The following is a 17,929-nucleotide window of genomic DNA, read 5'->3' as shown; positions in this document are numbered from 1 at the left end:
GCGCTGGGTCGTATATTCGAATATGTGTGGCGGTATTTGCTGAAGGTATGTGAATGTGTCGGTGGGAGCGTGTGAAGACAGCACGGTCAAGTTCATTGTTAGCGATGTAATAAAATAGTGTTTGTTTGGATTTTCAAACGGAATCAGCAGTCAAAATAATAAACAAATGTTTAGCAAGAAGTACAAAAAAGAAGAAAATTCTGCTGAAAATGTGGGTGTGTAGTCGGCGTAAAACCAATCTCCAGAAAAGTACTTTTAAGGGCATCTGTATGAAAATATTTGTTTTGTTTTCCGCTAAGTTGTTGGTGAGTAATTCAATGCAAAATTTTGTTTTTGAAATTTTAGATTTTTGCAAATTTTTCTATATTCATTCACTGCTAGTTTTTCACGAAAAACATGAAAATTCATACATACAAGTTTGCGGGAAAGCGAATTTATGAAAGCTGTAGAGTGAAAACAGTGCAAGGAAATTTCGTCAGGTTATGTTGTGGAAGAAGGTAATAAAACAGTCGATGTGCAGAAAACTTTAAAATTTTTAAACTTTATTTTTAATTGGAAAAAAATTTTTATCAAATTTAATTTAAAAAAATATTAAATCTAATTTTATTTTGAAATTTCTCGAATTTGAAACTATTTTCAATTTATACTAAGTTTTTATTGTAAATTTTTTACATGCAACCAATTTCGATTTCGTATCCGAAAATTTTGTGTTAAGATTAATACATTTTTAACAATTCAAAAAAAGAACTGAAAATAAAGTTTTGTTACACATTTTGGTTATTTACTTTTATTTTTTGTTGCCCCAGTTTCGTAGTTGAAAATTTGCTTAAGGGTTAAAAATTTATTTTTGATATTTTTGAAAAGTAGTTTTGTTTTCATATTTGGGAGTCTTTTTTAAGAAAAAAAGCTCAACTCGGAAGTTTTTTATTTTTTTCTTTTGTTCAGTAAAATTTGGGTTTCAATTTAAATTAATAGCAGATTTATGAATTTTCATCATTCCTCTGGCTTAAGAATTTATTTCAAAGACAAAAATATTATTCCTTTGAAATTTTTGAAAAATTTGAACTTTAGAAATTTAAGATTTATTAAACCAATATTTTCGTAAAATACTTTTTTTCTTATTTATTAAGATTTTCTTAAATAAATTTTTTTGAAAAATAAATTTCTTTTCATATTTGCGAGGCTTTTTTCAAGAAAAAAACTCAACGCGGAATTTTTTATATTTTTACTCAGCTTAGTAAAATTTGAGTTTCAATTTAAATTAATAGTAGATTTAGGGACTTTAATTATTCTTGAAATACAAAAAATTATAATTTTTTTAAACTTGAAATTTATGAAAAATTTCAATTGTATGTCCTTGTGAAAATTTTTAACTAATTTCGCAAACCTTTACAGACAGGTTGTATAGTTTATTATTTTTATTTTTTTATTCGATTTTTTTCATACTTTCAAGAATTGCAAAAATACTTTCTTCACTCCTCATTTTTAATAAAATATTTTCTCAATTTTTTTTTTAATTTTATGTTCTTAAGTAACTTTTATAATAATGATAACACCGCGTTACACACATTCTGTCCTATGAACCAAATATACTTTTTCGGAAAGGGGATAAAAAATAAAAATACACGTGCATCGGCGATTTTCATGTACACGTCACAATTTTTTTTTGTATTTTATAACATTAAACGAGCAATTCTTGTATGCATATCTGTATAGCCACACGATCTCAGGACTAGCTTAACGGATTTGAATGAAATTGGGCACACAGATAGTGTATCACATTTCTAGACTTTTCACTTAGGTGTTGCCACTGACAATATTTCACAGGGTTGCCACCTGTTCGAAATTAAAAGAAAAAATTGCATGAGATATGCCGGTGTGGGTATCAAAAGAAAGGTATTTCACTCCGCATTACAATAGAGATATAAACCCCGAATTTTTTTATTAATTTTATTATATTAAAATTAAAAATTGTTACATTAAAAATTTTAATGCTTTTAAAGAAACTTAGGCCTTTTATTTTTGCGTTTGTAAGCATTTGTGTCAGTATCGCGACAAATAGACCAACAGTATTCGCCAAGCATATGCGTAATGTCTTGTCCTTTAAAGCGCTTTTCAATAGCCGCAATGTCCTGATGGAACCTTTCGCCATGTTCATCGCTATAAGCTCCTAAATAACCAGGGAAACAATCTAAATTATTGTGAAGGAAATGGATCTTTAGCGACATTAATATGCCCATTTCACCATATGCCGAAATCATTTCTGCAACAATATTTTTATAATTGGCAGCTCGTTTGTTGCCAAGAAACTGCTCAATAACGGCAACTGTGCCTTTCCATGCACGTTGTTCGATAGCATTCAATTTTGATGAAAATTCATAACTTGCATATATTTTTTTTATCTGCGGACCACTGAAAACACCTTAAATTATACACATCATTAAAAAAATAAAGTTACTAAAAGCCTTCGTAAAAAAAATACCTGCATGAATCTTTGCGCCGCTGTGTTTCGCAAAAATATTGCGCAAACTTGCAATCGCCTTGCCCTCACGATCCAGTTTTTTAACAAAATTTGATACGACACCGGGCTTAATGTGTAGTGATGGCAAAATGATTTGAAATGGCTGCACATTCCCATGGCAGCCGGTTCTACGTACCGGAATGACTCGGGTTTTTCCCGACCAAGGGCTGCCGCCCCAGTATACTAGCCCTGTCTAGTGAAACCCATATCATCCCACCCCTTACGTCACAGGAGCAAACTCTCGCTGCAATCCTGCTCCAAATACTTCTCCTCAGAGCTGGAATCGAATCCAACCCTGGGCCAGAAGTATTCTACTGCTGCGTCTGCCACAAACGGCTTCACCCGAACTCCACCTCGGTTAGGTGCAACAAGTGCAACGGGTGGAGCCACCTTAAGACCTGCTCGGGTCTTAAGTCACATAGGGAGTGGTCCACACGGTATGTGGCCACGTGTTGCTCCCGCCAGCAGGCGTCTGATGCCTCCACGGCTAACACACCCCCTGATAGGCCGGCACAACCAACCGCCACCACTACCAACACCTCCACGGTGAGGAGCCTATCGGAGCAACACAACTCCCCTTCAACCCCTCCCCTTCCTTCCAGCTCTAACCCCAGTGCGGGGACAAACCAGCAGCTCCTGGTCCCCCGCACAGTCTGTTCCGTGTGTCAGGCCGTAATACCTCGGAATCTGGTAACAGTCCAGTGCAATTCCTGCAATGGCTGGTGCCATTTTCGGAGATGTTCCGGCCTGCTCACCACCCGTGAGTGGACAACTGCCTACGTTGCCCCCTCCTGCAGAGCTCTGCACCCACTACCGCCCTTGGAGACGCGGCCGCCCACCACCATCAGGCCGCAACAGCCACAGTGGATTGCGCAGCAGGCCCAACGCAGACAACACCACGCGTCCTTCACCCCCCGGATTACACTGACCTCACCGAGAAGCTTCAAGCTTCTACAATTCAACTGCAACGGACTTACGAGTAAGGTCGACGAGATAGTCGACTTTATGAGCCGGCACAGTATCAAGATAGCTGCGGTCCAAGAAACAAAGCTGCACGCTAGGTCATCTCTGATCACCAGGGATGGCTATAACGTGCACAGACACGATCGCGAGCGAGACAATGGTGGTGGCCTAGCGTTTATAGTCCATCACACTGTGCAGTATCGTCTTATCGATGAAGGAATCGACCGCAGGGACAGCACCTTAGAATGTCAAGGCATAGCTGTCCGGTCAGGCGATTCCGAGCTCGAAATATTTAACATATATATACCCCCTGTCACCTGCTGCCCGGCAGGATATCACCCTGATATAGGTGCGCTCATCAGAGGTGAAAACCGATTGGTTGTAGGTGACTTCAATGCGCATCACGATCTTTGGCATTCAAGCCTGCCAAATGATCGTAGGGGACAGCAACTGGCAGAGCAGATAGACGACTCGACATTCAGCACAGTGAACGACGACGCCCCCACCAGGGTAGTGGGCAATTGCAGCAGCTCGCCTGACCTAACAATCGCTAGCGCTGGTCTGATAAATAGCATAACGTGGCGACCTATGCTATCGCTTGCATCAGACCCCTTGCCCATTATCGTCTCGATTAAGAGACCTGCCGACTTCGTTTCCGCGAATCACCGGTCCTATTTTAACTTTAAAAAAGCTAATTGGACCGGCTTCACGGAATTCACTGAGGACACCTTCGCCGCTCTTCCCATCCCCACTGATGTGCGCGTAGGCGAACGCGCATTCCGCAAGGTGCTCACAGCTGCTGCGGCTCGCTTCATTCCAGCTGGAAGTTATAAAGACATTCGTCCTCATTTCCCAGCCGAAGCAGCCAGTTTAGCAAACGAGCGTGACCACCTACGCCAGGCCGATCCCGGGGATCCCCGCATAAGGGATCTCAATTTGGAGATCCGGCAACTGGTAAACCAGCATAAGCGGACTAAATGGGTTGAGCACCTGAAGACCTGCAACCTCACCTCTGGGGTGAGTAAGCTCTGGTCCACCGTTAGGTCTCTGTCAAACCCGACGAAGCACAACGACAAGGTGGCTATCACCTTCAACGGTTGCACTTCGTCGGACCCGAAGAGATGCGCGAGCTATTTTAGCCGGCTTTTTATATTGCATCCTCCGGGCGACAGAACCAAGCGTCGTGCTACCAGAAGGCTGCACAAACTGACGAACAACAGTGCGCCACTTACTTTCTCCGGTGATGAGGTTCAGGGGGCCATCAACAATTCGAAATCATCGAAAGTCATTGGCCCTGACGGCTTAAACGCGCTGATGCTGAAGCATCTGGGACCCCTGGGAGCAGGATTTCTCACAAGGGTTTTCAATCTGTCCATGGCCACTCTCATCATCCCTGACAAGTGGAAAGCAGGGAGAGTGGTCCCACTACTGAAACCTGGGAAACCCGCCAACCAAGGGGAGTCTTATCGGCCGATAACTCTCCTTTCCCCAGTAGTGAAGACACTTGAAGCCCTCCTACTCCCACTCTACACGAAACACCTGGCCCTAGCCCCACATCAGCACGGTTTCCGACGAGTGCACAGCACCACCACTGCACTCATCGCCATAAACGCCCAGATAAATCGCGGGCTTAACCAAAACCGCCCCTGCGAGAGGACTGCCCTAGTAGCGTTGGACTTGAAAAAGGCTTTCGATACAGTCAGCCATTCCATGCTACTAGATGACATTTATCAGTCGACACTCCCGCCAGGGCTGAAGAGGTGGTCCGCGAACTATCTGAGCGGTCGGCACTCGTCAGTGATCTTTCGAGATCAAATGTCAAAGCAGAGGAAGATTAAGCAAGGCGTACCGCAGGGTGGTGTCCTTTCACCCTTGCTTTTTAACTTCTACATCTCGAAGCTCTCCCAACCACCAGCGGGAGTTTCCCTGATCTCATACGCTGACGACTGCACGATAATGGCGTCGGGCAATGACATCGATGGCCTGTGTTCCAAAGTGAATAACTACCTCACCGACCTTTCTCGCTTTTTCACTGCGAGGAATCTCCAACTTTCCCCCACCAAGTCCACGGCGACCCTCTTCACCACCTGGACAAAGGAGGTCAAGCTGTCCCTTAAGGTAAAAGTCGACGACACACCAATTCCGACTGTGAATAACCCCAAAATTTTGGGTGTAACCTTTGACAGCTTGCTCTCCTTCTCTGCGCATACAACCGCAATTGCCACTAAAGTCCAAAATCGCAACAAGGTCCTCAAATCGCTTGCCGGCAGCACTTGGGGCAAAGACAAAGAACTGTTGCTTTCGACATTTAAGGCAATTGGCCGGCCGGTTCTCAACTATGCTGCGCCTGTCTGGTCGCCTGGAACTAGTGATTCGCAGTGGACTAAGCTACAGACCTGTCAAAATACCGCCATTCGGACAGCGACCGGGTGCCTCCTGATGTCACCTATCCAACACCTTCATAACGAGGCACAAATGTTCCCAGTTGCGGAGCACAACAAATTGCTCAGCAAGCAGTTCCTGCTCGGATGTTACCGTAGGTCTCATCCCTGCAGACACCTGCTTGAGCCCGAGCCGCCTCCCAGGCACGTCAGGAGACACCTCCTTGACTACGCAGGCGATATCCAGGACAAGACCGACCGTAACCTACTGGACCGGACAGTATTTAGACAGTCTATAAACGACATTCACCGGGAGACCGTTACCACCTTCTTGAACTCCCGTCCTGTGAATGCCGTAATCGGAGTCCAACCACCACCTATCGCAGATGAAGAACTCCAGCTTCCCCGTGAGACCCGTGTAACACTGGCACAACTACGTTCTGGATACTGTAGCAGGTTAAACTCCTACATATCCAGAATCGACCCCGACATACCAAACACATGTCCGGCATGTGAAGGTACCCCGCACGACACTAACCACCTCTTCACATGCCCCCTCAAACCGACTCATCTAACCCCCCTCTCCCTTTGGACCCAACCTGTCGAAACAGCATGTTTCCTGGGCCTACCCTTAGATGAGCTAGACGAAGACGAACGATGATATGCCTACACTGACAGGGCTACCTATGCTGTTAACAACAACAACAACAAATGGCTGCACTAATGGTAGATTTTCTATACTTTCTACGCCTACTTTGTAGCATGTTCGCGGCTTCCACTTAAATTCAGTGTAATGCTGATCTCTTTTGCGACCTTCCCATGTACACAAAAAGCACTGGTGGGTTGGAAATCCACGCTTAACACCCATGAGTAATCCGACCTCTTTTAGATCGCATCATATTTTCCAATTATGCTCTTGGTAATTTATCAGCTGTAATATTAATTCCATGCCTTCGTATGTTTCTTTGAGGTTGGTGACATATGCGATCGGGACAGCTGGATGTTTGTTACCGATATGAAGCAGCACTACTTTAAGGCTGTTGACCGATGCATCGATGAAAAGTCGTTAATAAGTTGTTTAAAAATTTGGAGTCCCTTCAAGTTATGCCGAAAATTTAGAAAAAAAATATTTTTTATTGAAAAACAAAATTCAAGAAAATCTGAGAATTGATAAATTTTTTTTTTTTTAATTTTACATCATAAAAACATTTCCACGAGTCTGCCTGCAGAGATTCAGCGCGATTGGATCACGGAGAAAGGGTTAAAAATTGATCCAAAGTTTTACACACAGGCGAACTACGAGCTCTATATTTTATACATAAAAAAAAAATTCTGACGTGTACATGAAAATCGCCGATACACGTGTATTTTTATTTTTTCTCATCTTTCCGAAAAAGTATACATATTTGGTTCATAGGACAGAAAAAAAGTTCGTTTTTGTAACGCAGTGTAATAAATAAGTCAGAATAAGTTCCAAAAGAGTAAAAATTAGTTTTCATTTACATATTTTTATTTATTTATATATATTTTTGTAGGCTGTAATAAAAAATTGAGGTTTTTTAGTTATATACCTATTCCGAAAAAAAATTTTCTATTGTTTATTTATTGTTCTATTGAATTTTTATTTTTTTTTTTTTGAAAAAGACAGGATAACCAAATATTAAATTGCAATAAAATCAGTATAAAATTCTTTTTCACCACTCCAACAACCATCCACCCATCAAAACTTCAGCATTATTAATAAGTATCTCTCAGACTTATCTCTTATAATTGTTTTACTGCAAATTCATTCATATGCATCTACACACATGCACCTACCATACATATATTTATTGGCATATTGGCGGTCATGCGAATTGAGTGGTTCAAAGGAAAAATTCATGCGAGAAAATCATAAATACCTGAAAAAAAAGAATGTGGAAAGCAGCAAATCAGCTGCACTTAAACACGCGCCAAAAACAACAAAAACCAATGCTTATAAAAACATACAAGTCAAATTATAAAAAGTAAAAACTATATTTACTGCAGAAAAAACAAGGAGTGATTGATTGGCGAAAAGGTCTCTCTGGTGAGCTGCATGGTGGCGTCGTAGGGTAAGTAAGAAAGTGCGTGCCAACAGATGGCCCAGATCGCACCACGCGTAATATATATTTTTTTTATTTGTAGTGGATGCATTTTAATTATAATTTTATGTCTGCTCGCTTACTCTTTTTTCATTGAAAATTTTAGCAAATTAATGTCATTGCCTTCGCACTAGAATTCGCCGCCATTGGAGCGTAAGTAGTTCATATTTTTCGATTTGAGTTTACTTTGTTGCAGGCCTGAGCGCCAAAGCAATGGGCATTAATTGTCCGCAATCTGTTTTACATACACACATTACAAATGCATGTAGAGGTGTTTGTAAATAAGTTTCAATGAAAATTTTGGCATCTGTGCCTAGAATGAAAATCGCGGCAAATTGAAGATTTCAGCTAAATGTTTGCGTATATATGTATATATATGTAGGTGTGTGTGTGAATGTGTGAGATTTATATTATTAATAACCAGCATGTACGTTTTGTAGCGGTAAATTGGCGAATCAAATGCACTTAATAGCTACGCAGCGGTTTCCCAAAGGCATTGACACATATGGGGAATCCCAATAAGCCATACACAGTCATCTGGGATGTAGTGAGAACAAAAGGTGATGAAGAAGAAAAACCTACGACAAATTTTGCCGATTTTATCAAGGCTTAGTAGCTTTTTGTGAATCAATAACAAAGTACGCGCAAATAGATATCGTCAGTGTGGTTAACGAATGAGACTTTGGTCTGCTGAGAATGCCGGAAAACATATTTGCTTTAATGAAACTTTCTCTAGCAAATTGAGGCTGATCGTTTTGGATTGGTTAAAATCGAGGTAGTTTCTAGAATCTTCAGCTTAAGGAGTCGGAGACTGGGGTTTTTGGGATTGCAGGTTAGAAAGAATAGGTGAAAAGAGGTAATGAGTCGCGTATTCTGTTATTAAAGTTTCTGCTTATCAATGTCCTTGATTTCATTTATAGGGCTGAACTATTTATTTGAGCTTAATGGTTCAGAAGGAGGCTTGCTACAAAGTAGCAGTTGTTCAATAAGAAAATGAGTAAAGCCAGTGGCAATCAATGATATGTTACCATTTAAGTACAGCCTTGCAAGCAGAGCCCAACCATTTGAAATTGTATTGCATAAGCTCGATAAGAATTTTTGGGTAGTATGCAAAAAAAAAATCTTAAAAAAAAATTTTTTTTTAACTCTTAAATTCGATTAAACTTCAATATTTTTTGTAAAAAATTAAATAAAAACATTTTTTTCAATGTATTAAAAATTGTATTTTAATATTTTTTTTTTTTGTTTCTAAAGATGTCTCTTGAAAACAAATTCTCCTAACGACTTTCCAGTTTTGGCTGCTTTCTTCGAACTCTAAAGACGATATGCAGCAAAAAATATTAAGCAGATCAAGTTCTATAGCTCAAAGTAAAGCTAAGGCCATACGCAATATGTTCAAATAAGATTTCCAAATATTTAAAATAGTTTTAGATGATGGAGAATAGTTTGGATGTGTGGCTTTTAAATAATATCTCAGAATTTCATACATTTAAAATAAGATCGGTAAACTTTTGCAGAAACTATCTATTCTAGAATGGCAAAGCATGACTGACCCGTTCGATCGCTACCGAATAGTTTCACATCGTGCTGATTTGGGTGCCAGGGCATGGTTTTGTTGCAGGTTTGGATTTTTTTTGGAAAGTTTGCATAGAAAATTTCAAGAACTTCTAATGAGCGGACAGTTTGTCAGCTGGGCTTGTTGCATCCACTTCTCTTTTGTAAAACCGATATTGCGACTGTCCAAACTCAAGAGTCTAGACAGCCAGCTGTTGTTGATTATTCTTATTATATCAATCTGAATTATGTAGGTACCAAAGCAAAGTGCATTGCAGAAAATTATGTGGCTATAGAATTAGCTACACAAAATAAGCACGAGGTCATCTCTTCAAGCTCTCAAGTATCTCCAACAAAGTGTGCCTTACCCTTTGTTTCCAGCTAAGCAAAGATAATGTTTCAAAGTCCTGCACTCAAGAAAATTTCACAAGTTCATTCTCAATATTTTATTAAAAACTCTTTACGGCTTTTATGGCGGTGACTTGCAATTCCTGCAGGAATTTCCCGATTTTGGCATTATTTTCGATATTAAATTTTCATTCAGCAGTCATATTAATTTTGTCATTTCAAAGGCAAGAGCTTTACTTTGTTTGTACGGCGTAATAGCAGTGAAGTTTCCTATCCGTACACCATAAAACTGCTTTATACCTCATTTTTTCGCTCGTATCTGGAGTAAGCCTTCGTATATTGCAAGGAGGTGAATATTACCTTTAATTTTTATTTATCGAAGGGATTTGAGATTGTTAGTCACTTTTGGAAAGAATAAATATTAATGTTCCGCGAAGATATCTTCGTGCTGCGTTGCCTTTCTATGCAGATAAAAAGGCCCTTTTGGAAGGGCTATTTGCGAATTCAACCAAATCTCTTGATATCAGTTGATCTTGAGTTTTCTGTGCCTAAAACAAGTTTTAATATTATATGTAGTATTTCTAATTCGATGCCAGAATTTAAGGTTAATTGTTAAAAAGTGTATAAGAAATGATTATTTCATAGTCTCAAATTGCAAAATAAAAGTACTGATGCGAGTATTAGCCAGCCAGGCAGAGTGGAATAGATGTTCATGTTGGCACAGCCAATGTAACTTCAAGGCTCTATTGAAGAAAATAATAAATTTCGCTTAGATACAAAAATCTTTCTTAAGCCTTGGCTTTGACAATGGGTTAAATCGATAAACTAAAGTTCGAATTGTTGTTTGAATTTTGAATGCGCAGAATGGGTTTTTCATCAAATGTTGAGGTCATAAAAGGTGTGGAAGCGCGTCTTGCAGCCCTCTCAGGTTCTCGCTTCATTCATAAATTGGAGTCTCGTTGAAAGAAATGAATTGATATTCAGGGACACTTTACTGAATATTTGTGCTTTTCTTATCGAACTGCAAAACTTACTGAACGGCGTATTTGCGTATTTACGCAAATTATATTGCACCCCACAGTTGTATGCACAAAATGGGTAATAGACCCTGGAGCAAACAAATGCTAGTCAGTTACAAACCCGCTTAGCTACAGCGGTCATCAAAGCTCTGTCCAGCGTAGATTTTATTGGCTTGCGTAATTTTCTTATCAATACGCAAGATTTTTCCAATGAAACTTAAGTTTTTGACATTCTCATTCTCCTTTTCTTTCCTTATTCTTCCTCAGCTCTTCGTCCGTCTAAGATGTGGCTCCACATTAGGCTAGTGACCGTTTCTGGCATATGCGACTAACTCTTGGATCAGCCAAGTTTTCTATGTCTAACTGATCACCAAATCCAGAAATCTCGAAACAGATTTCTTTCAGTCGTATGTTGCCTGGGTAACTCCTTGCCTTAATTCATTTTTTTCTTGTGTTTTGTGGCCTGTATATTTTTTTGAGGGCACCGCTGACCGGTTGCTGCTGATTACTAAGCCTATTGTCTCTGGTTTTATTCTATTGGTTTTATTTTTATTTCCATTTTTCTAATTATTGCGTTGATGACACTCTATTGTTGTGCCGATTAATGCATAACGTGCCCCTACTATTGTGTTTGCTATTGTTGTAACTAATGTTGCTTGTTGTAGTTGCTATTGCGAACGTCTTAATTACGGTATATGTGCGTGTTGCGGGAGCATGTGTACATTTGTAAGTGTGCGTGTGCGTGAGTGCGTTCGGTTAACCTTGAATTGTAGCCAAATGATCGACGATAAAATTTTTAATTTAATGAAATTGTATGCCTTCACCTCGTGTCCGAAAGGCACGATTTCATTATATTATGTTTTTGTTGTTTTTTTCTTCGTTTTTTTTTATTGGACAAAGTGAAATAATTAAGCAGCTATAAGTCATAAACATTTTATCACACCAATAAATGCCCGTGCGTGCGGGTTTTGAGTGTTAAAGTGAATATCCTTTGGAACAAATTGATTGCCTATGTAGGAGAGGAAATGAAAGTTTAGGCATTTTAGTTATAACGTTATAAAGTTATAAAATTCATCTCGCTCTAAAGATGGAATTAACTCGTGATAATTTTCCTGCAATTGTAATAATTTTCGACGGGGACTATCGAGACAGAAGTGTATAGACAACCAATCTTTGACATTACTTAACTTTGAATCACCACACTTAGCCACCGCGAAATGCTGGTACAACGAGTTCCAAAACGGCCGTCGATCCTTGCAGGTTACATTTTGTGAAGGCCATCTAAAAACGTATGTTGTGTCAGAAACAAATGATGCGCTGCATCAATTGCTAACGCAAGATCGTCATGCAACAAATCGCGAGATAGAATTCATTTATTAACATTTTGAAGTAGTACTTTGTGGAAGAAAAACCTAGGCCAATATTACTATTAAAAATTGGAGCATATTAAGCATAATTAGTTCTAACCATCCCTAACTAGAAAATATGACGATTTCGTAAGCTTTGCTGGGGAGTAACGATCTGGAGTCAATCCCCCCATTTGCCAAATCGAAATCGAAAGTGAGGGAGTGAATATTTCGTCTAATATTAAGTGTTCTTACAAAAAATAATGTCTCCTTCAAAATCATTGATAGCTTTAAATACCTGGGCTCGCATGTCAACGAAGATGACACCTTCGAATGAGAAATTGCTCACCGAATGCAGCGGAGTTGCACTGCTGGATCTGATTCAATTCTCCTTTATTCTTGGTGAAATTTGGATAAAGTTGCTCCAATCAGCACTAAGAGAAACCGTCTACGCTGTTACGGTCCGGCAATGAGAAGACCAGAGAATCACGCCGTGAGCAAATGATGCAAATGGAGGGAGCGAAAAGAGGGCCAGACAGAACACCAAAAACCTGGAAAATACCATTGAAAACGATGTGCGATACATAAACGTCAGCGAAGTATGACTCAGCATCGCGTGACCTGCAGATTTCGCACAAAGAAAGCTGACCCGAAATGGGATAAAGTTAGGTTAAAGAAGAAGTATATCTCGTGTTTTTAGATTATTGAACAAGCACGGACTTTTATAGGACGGAATTTTATCAGTGAAATGTAAAGAATGCAACGCACAATGGACAATGACTTTCTGGACACTTTCAAGCCTAGGCCTCATCTGACCAGCCTACTAATATGGTCTCCAAATAAAGATGGCCTATTCCAGCTGGCCTCTTTCTAGTGGGCCTTTGCTTTCTCGTAGAAGCAGCTTCGAACGCCCAGGAGAAGTATATAATAACTTTAGAGTATATGGATCAACAAAATCCCAACTAAAACTGAACATCTTGAACTTTTTTCGAAAAGCTGATATGCAATATTCAGGAAACACTACAAGATTTGAAAGAGTGTATCTATCTTTCGTGAAACTATATGCAGAGATTAAACGATTACTTGCAAAATAAAGTCTATCCTTCGCAATATTTTTCTATTCCAGCTGGCCTCTTTCTTGTGGGCCTTTGCTTTCTCGTAGAAGCAGCTTCGAACGCCCAGGAGAAGTATATAATAACTTTAGAGTATATGGATCAACAAAATCCCAACTAAAACTGAACATCTTGAACTTTTTTCGAAAAGCTGATATGCAATATTCAGGAAACACTACAAGATTTGAAAGAGTGTATCTATCTTTCGTGAAACTATATGCAGAGATTAAACGATTACTTGCAAAATAAAGTCTATCCTTCGCAATATGTTTCTATTACTATTATCCTATTACTATTGAATTTCGAATTCGTAGCTCGCTTCGTACCTAACTACACGAAGCGGAAATGAGCAGCCAAAGCCAGAATGAAAAATGATTTCTATATCTGCTGCTATGTTATTGTGCTCACTACTATTTTAAATATGCTTTGCCTTAACGCTGCCTCACACATTTATGTTAAGTAGTTCTTCATAGGCGAATCTCTCACAGAGCCTTTCAATATTTAGCTACATCCCTTAGCAAAAAAATGCAATGTGAAAACTTTCTAAATACGACCACAATAATTAGCATTAGTAAATAGACATAATCAAAAATATTTTATTTTGCAATTATTAGATTTTTGGAAAATCTTTTAGAGACATCATAATTAGCATCATAGCAAGTGGGAAAATACATTATTAATTAATGCTTGGTCTGGAATACCCCAAGGGACTCACTGTGGGCCAATTCTTTTCTTAATATTCATAACCGACTTACCTAAAATATTTCAATATGTGAAATGCTTAATGTTTGCAGATGAGGTTAAGTTATTTTTACAAATCAGCTGTATTGAAGATTGCTCCAATCTTCAAAAGGATGTCAAACATTTTCAAGATTGGTTTACCAAGAACCACCTACACTTGAATACCGACAAATGCTGCGTGGTTTCATACAGGAAGAAGCCTAATCCATTCATCTATAATTACTTTTTGAACAATATTATACTTAGTAGGAAAGAGGAAATCAAAGACTTGGGCATAATCTTCGATTCAGGACTTACGTTTTCAAAACATATTGACTATATCTATGATTGGATTTTTACATCGTAATACGGAAGACTTTTCAGATCCTTTGACTTTGAAAGCACTCTACATCTCCTTAATTCGAAGCCGACCAGATTATTGTTCTCTAATATGGAACCCATTCTACCATTGTCATATAAATAAGATTGAAAGAGTCCAAAAAGTCTTTACCAAATATGCGTTGTGTAAGCTGCGCTGGCCTAAAGGGCTCCCTAGTTATACAGGCAGACGCAAATTGATTGGATTGCAAAGCCTTGAGGACAGACGAATCTACTTTCCGATTCTCTTCGTGTATAATCTTTTAAATTTCAATATAAATTGCTGTGAGTTACAGAGTTTAATTACATATCATATTGTAGATCAACGGTATAGAACTAACTATGCCCTCAATGAACCAATGGTGAGATGCATTCGATTCTGCAACAATTATTCTAGCCTTGACTTTAGACTAAGTTTATATAATTTTAGGCAACAATTGTTTATAACCTTTAACTAATAATTAAAAATTGTCTAATATAGTCTGTAAGAATTATTTGTAGACTGAATAAACTAAAATAGATGAGACTGAACACATAAGTTGATTCCCAAACGAAGAGAGGTTTCTATCTAACCCAGATTCTTAGCGGTGGCGGTGGTGGCTTTCTTGCGCATCTCCACCTTTTTAATGTAGTTTAATGTAGTTAATAATTCGACCTACGAGGAATGCCACAGCGAAGATGAGAGTGTAAAATTACTACGCCAGATTTCCCGAAGGGCACGTGGAGCTTGTAAATCTCCTCGGCGTCATCCCCATACCAGATAACCTGGTAACGCAAATGCTAAGCTCGAAAGTGAAATGGGAAGCAGTGAACAAGTTCGCAGTGATTGTGATAAAACTCCGACACATAAAATGGGAGCGCAAAGCGGAACCAAGGCGAATGCGACTAAGCTGGAGCATGCAACTATGCGTTATCCAAAGAAACCATGTTGGAGCAGATCAACTGTGGGGTGACTGTATTTACGAACAGACAACAAACGCGAAGGCTTGAGACAGACCTCAAGATGAATCGAGCAACGATATTGCAACTTTTCAATGCCCCATTGATCACAAAGTAGCAATGGAGGCTATTGGTAGCGTATAACCTCCATACTCAACTAGAAGACGATCCTGGACGCAGGACATGGTTTGTCTAAAAGGCACAATCGTGGGTCCACCTTGATGAAATGCTTTCAGCAGTCCCTCTGACACACACAAAAAAAACATCATAATGAGTCTATCTCTACCGAATGAACCACTACGATGAGCAGGTCAACTAATTTGACCTAATCTCAAAATTGTTTCATAAATATTTCTTGAAAATTATCTGGTTAGTGTGACCAGGGATCCACTCGGGTCCACCTATATTCAGTAGCTATCTTTAGTGAAGTTTTCTGGGATTATGGTGATTCAGTTACAGTTCGACTGAAAACACAACTAAACAAAATAACGAGTGAAAAACTTTTGGGTAAAAGATCCTCTGGCTCTGTTATTGCTCCCACTAAGATGGCCCTGACATTGAAACCACACTTCGAGTATTTATTTGGGAAAAGTATTTTCGGGGTAATGTATGGGCATTTGTACGTTGCAGCTGACTATGAGTTGCACAGTGCACAGTTTTAGCGGCAGATTCATACACAGATTCAGATTCTCCTCCTACACCTCTGTTGATTATTATATCTCAATTTATTTTCTGTTTATGTTTTCACGTCTGGATAAAGTCAATAATTTAGCAACATAAAAAGTGCTGACTGTTTATGTTAAAAATTTTATGTTGCCATGCATACTCATTCTGCAGTGCTACTTGTTTTCTACCGAAATACAGAAAAGTTAAAACAAAAATAAAAACCCAAATTTATTACACAATTTCTTTTTACTATTTTTTCTCGCATTTTTCCGGCACGCATAAATTCGTAAATTCAATAAAAACTTGGAATTCAAGCTGTTTGGCTTTGTTGCTGCTGCCAAATTCAATATCAAGTTCACGTTAACTTTTCAATGGCCAGCTAATTAAGTAATCATTAAACTATCCATTTGTTCTTGTTGTATTGTAAGCTTGAAAGAGAATTTTTTATGGCACAGTATAACGCTAGAAAGTAAGTATTAATAAAATGTAAAAAAAAGTTATATAAATTTACTTACATATTTTGCGGCAAAGAAATAAAAAAATTACCCGTGAAAAAATTTGATATCATAGTAATTTGCACATCATTTGTGCTTTTACCTTTTACACTTCCTAATTTTCTGTTAATTAAATATTGAGCATAATATATTGAAATGCTTATATTTTTTATTACTTCTATTTTCCCCGTTTCTAGCACTAGCAATTTGCGCCTAGTGCTGCTAATCAACGAAACTGCCCCCAGCTCTCCATTACCCTCACAGCGAAATTACAGTCTGCTAATAGATGCATACATAAGTATATAATTTTCATGAAGCCAGGAGCATACCTCCTTGCTAATTGAGTGCATAGATGAATTTACATATATACATATATATTTACAGTGAGTGCTACCAAAAATCGTACAACGATTTATTAATGTAACATTTTCAGCACTAATTATTTTATTTTTGTTTTTGGTTAGTTTATCTGAATACTCAACTTATATTCTAAATAAAAAAACAAAACGAAAGTCGGAAACTTTTCAAACCCCACAACAAAAATAAAAAAATTTATTTGAAATAACAAAAAAAAAATTCATAAAAATTTCAAAATCTACAATCCAATAAATTTGTTTAATGTGGTTTCATAGTCAAAAGGTTTTTGTACGTATGCACATATTTACAGTGGAGTGCCACTGAAAATTGTACTGTGATTATTTTCATAATTTTTGTAATACTTATTGTTTTGTTCGTTTATTCTGCGATTATAATTTGTTCTTATAAAAACAATTCAAATGAAAGCCGTAAACTCACAACAAAGATAAAAAATTTGTTTGAAATAACCAAAAAAAATTCATGGCATGTAGTTTTATGTTGCAGTTGAAGTGGTTGAGTATTTCTACCGAAATAATCCTAATTAGCGCCTAGCGCCGTTTTACTACAACTGCTCCTGTGTGATGTCTTGTTTTTTTTTTGTTATTTTGATGCAGATTCATTTCGTGAGATCCAAACTATTGTATTTATTTCTATGTCTGAGATTTCATTAATTTAATGAAAGAGAGACCTACCGAAAGAGCAAAGACTTTTTCCATTCCATGTGAATCGGTGTATGTATGCAACCATGTCTATGTGTACGTATATATTATTTTTTTAGCTCGTGGCTAATAAATCGCTGTAATTATGCTACGCAGCAATCAATAGTTAAAAGTATTTATTATCTTTTCAGAATTTGTTGTTGTCTTTTTTCTGTTGTTTTCATTTTTTTGCCTGACTGCCAAGAGCAAATCCAATGAGCGGCATGAATTGTTATATTAATTGCGCTGGCGGAGAATGCAGCGAGTTCAAAAATCACAAGCAGTGGGAAAAATAATAATCGAAGCAGTA

General features: G+C 38.3%; 1 protein-coding gene across 4 annotated transcripts in view; it reads right to left on the bottom strand.

The window, feature by feature from the left end:
* LOC128862100 (A disintegrin and metalloproteinase with thrombospondin motifs 9) overlaps positions 1 to 17,929 on the bottom strand; it is a 163,374-nt gene that overhangs the window by 47,631 nt on the left and 97,814 nt on the right. The gene's annotated exons all lie outside the window — the stretch shown is intronic.

Source organism: Anastrepha ludens, chromosome 2 (assembly GCF_028408465.1).
Source record: "Anastrepha ludens isolate Willacy chromosome 2, idAnaLude1.1, whole genome shotgun sequence".
Lineage (NCBI taxonomy): Eukaryota > Metazoa > Arthropoda > Insecta > Diptera > Tephritidae > Anastrepha > Anastrepha ludens.
Note: the sequence above shows the minus strand (reverse complement) of the source record. Positions and strands in the feature narration are given on the sequence as shown.